The following is a 3601-nucleotide window of genomic DNA, read 5'->3' on the forward strand; positions in this document are numbered from 1 at the left end:
ATAAGAGTCGTTATATATTTTTTATTTTATAACTTGATAAATATATGATATGCTGATCTATTTGTATATATAATGATAAAAAAGTCCTAATTTCACTTCATTTGTATTACTAATTCAAAAGTGGGCCAATTTAGATTAAAGACTACCTCTAGAGAGTTTTAGTATCTTACTCCAATGCGCCTATGAAACATTAAATTAAAAATGTTCTAAATTACTTGTGTGTGCATATAAATAATTTAGAAAGAGTCGTGATATATCATCAAAGAATGTTCTTGATCGGGCATTAATATCAAAGCAAAATCAAGTTGGAAATTTCAAAAATTAAATCGGAAACCATTTGAACTTCGATTTCAACAAACTTATAGTCGAAATGAATGCCTCGAAAATACGAACCCAACAACACCAAATTCGACTCAATACGAGCTCAAATGGGTCCACATCACAGACCCGAAGCACATTTGGAAGGTTCAAATGTGGCATGCTTATAGTCGAATCTAACGAGCTCAATATCGTTGAATTTTGATATCATTAAGACATTCAAATGCTCAATAAACTGTTTATAATCAAGGGATTCAACATCGGTCATCAATTCAAACCACTCCCAATTACTGTTGATCTTCCTCCTATTTACTGATCATGCCAATCTCAGAAAACTATAAATAAACTCCTCATTTCTCATGAGGAGGGATCTCAAGCAAGAAGAGAAGAGAAGGAAGCAAGGAAAGCAAGAATAAAAGAGAATGAAACAAGGAAGCAATAAGAGAAGGAAGAAAAGGAAGAGAAGGAAGAGAGCTCTCTTGCCATCAGACTCCTCCTTGACCACTGCCAGACTTCCACCCGGCAGTAGTCCGAAGTCGGATTTTTGCCCGATCGCCAACTGACGTCGGAGTTTTGCCCGGCCGCCGACTGGCACCGAAGATATGCCCACGTCAGAGTTCTGCCCGACCGTCGACTAACGTTGGAGTTCTGCCCAACAACAAACTTACACCAGAGTTCTGCCTGACAGCCTACTAACACTGGATTTTTTCCAACCATCAATTTAAGCTGGATTTTCGCCTGACCACTAAACATTGTCGGATTTTCGATCACCATTTGTAGTTTAATTTCAACCCGGGTGTTGATTATTGTAATATATTCATCCTCAATTTTAGGGATAAAGCAACCACTTGTAATTTAAGCAAACACTGGTGAAATCCTTTCAACTGGATATGGCCCTGTGATTTTTTTCTTTTTCAGGGTTTCCACATAAAAATTCTGGTATTATATTTTTTTGTTTGTGTGCTGGATATCTGTACAATGAAGAGACGAAAATTTTCTAACTCTATCGCCAAGTATATTCTAGCCCGTAACAAGTTGTAATGTGTGTGGCCTAACTCTCATGCAATTAGTTCCTTTGCCTTAATTTTTTTTAGTTTTTTTTACTAAGAAGGGAATATTTTAATAAGAGTCATTATATATTCTTGCTATGAATAGACTATGTATCTTTGGAGTTTTTAGTCTTATTACGTGCTAGAAAATTTGAGTCAGTGGAGTGTGTATTTTACATCTCAGCATTATATTAAAAATTAGGATGCATAAATTAAAGTAGTAAAACGATATTTTTTTACATGTAAAACTCAAAAAGGGAAAAAAACTTGGAGATTTGGTTTAGTTAAAAATCCACTATATAGTAGGAAAGCAAGAATCATTCTTTCCTCAGAGTTGAAGAATATATGATTATTTTTGAACAAATATTTGATTTTTTATGTAGGTATTATAAAAATCAAGTGTTTACATATCAACATTTAACACCGAATTGTAGTGCTTAATTTTTTATATAGGAATTATATAAGTTTGATGTCCACAAGAAGAAATTTTTCTGCCCAATAACAAGGTTAAATCTTGACACAAGTCTAAAGATGATGTCAACAGTTACTAGGTGGTTGTCTACGGTGATAGTTGGTGAACACAAGAGAACTTTCTGGTTCTCTCGACTCTTGGACCCCACCCTTTATGTAGACACTACAGGAAAACACGCTATGATCCGCCGTATAATTTAAGTTATTTTTATAATTTAATTTGATAATAAGTTATTAAAATATAACTTAATTTTTTAAATTTCCGTCAGAAATCCGCCGGAAAGGGCGCCGGAAATGTTGTCGGAACAAATCCGTCGGAAAACATGTCAAAAAATGTGTCGGAAATTTGCAAAAAAAAAAAAAATTCCGTCAGAAATCCGTCGGAAAATCCGCCGGAATTTGTGACGAATTTATTTCCGCCGGAAATTACGCCGGAAATGAGCTGTTTTCCTGTAATGAGATAATGAAGCTCAATTTATAGGTTTTTGGGGATGAGAATTTTGATCATTCGAACAAGAATCCAAAACACTCCATCATATGGTTTATATCGATTCTATTAATTATGAAGCATTTTTCATAATTTAAGTGTCTGTAATGATGTCGTAATTGAGTGATCTTGGGCTCAATGGATTCGTCTCATTAAGCGGTTTGATTCGACTATAAACATGTCAAATTTAGAGTCGAAATGATCATTATATTAATTTAAAAATTATCAATTCAATGATTATCTCGAGATTTGTGCAGATTGCTTGAATTTTCTAGTGTTATATCATTCACCTTTTTGTTTTCAGACACCAAGGCTTATTAAGTTCAAAAATATATTTTAAATCTTAAAAAATCCCGAATCTTTTACTTTTTTAGTATATTTTTATTTTTTTCATCATTTTTTTAGATTTTTTGGATTTTAAAAAATTTTTAGTGAACATGTAATCTTTGAGTGTTTTAGCAATATAAGATTTTTTTTAAAAAATCAAAGAAACATGTACATTCTATGTCTTTAATCTTATGGAATTTTTAGAGAATACAAAAATTATATCTTTCGAGATTTTTAGTCTTATGAGATTTATGGATAATCCAACAAACTTTTATCAATTGAGGCTTTGAGCCTTATGAGATTTTTAAAGAATGAATGAAATCTATACCTCATGAGGCTTTATAAGATTTTTGGATTATCAAAAATTATGTACTTTCTAAGGCTTTAGCCCTATAATTTTTTCACGAACTTAAGAAAAATATATCTTTTAAAGCTTTTAGCCTTTTGAGATGTTAAGATAATCAGATTAACATGCACCCTCAAAGATTTTTGGCCTCATATGATTTTAAGAAAATCAATGAAAACTATACCTTCTAAGGCCTTTAGCCTTCTAAAATTTTTAGAGGATAAAAGAAATCTACATTATTTGAGGTTCTTACTCTTCTAAGATTTTTGAATGAGTGGAAACCCTATTAATTGCATACTCTAATGGAGTCTTTCTAATGGGCATGCCTTTTTGAAATTGTGTGTGGATGCTTTGTCTGTCACTTTCTCTCATGGGGATTTTATAGTGAGGACTATATTCACTACTATCTTCCTTCGAGGCTGCATTATGAGCAGGACTTTTAGGTGTTTTTATTATTTGCAATATTATTTATAAAAAATACTTCATTGGTAAATTAAAAAAATATTTGAAAGATACTTTTGTATCTCTAATAGAAGTTAAGATATAAATTCATTAAAAAATTTTAATCCAATGTGAGCTCAACATCTTTTGTTTGCTTCAATG

This window comes from Dendrobium catenatum, unplaced genomic scaffold, assembly GCF_001605985.2.
Source record: "Dendrobium catenatum unplaced genomic scaffold, ASM160598v2 fragScaff_scaffold_1186, whole genome shotgun sequence".
NCBI lineage: Eukaryota > Viridiplantae > Streptophyta > Magnoliopsida > Asparagales > Orchidaceae > Dendrobium > Dendrobium catenatum.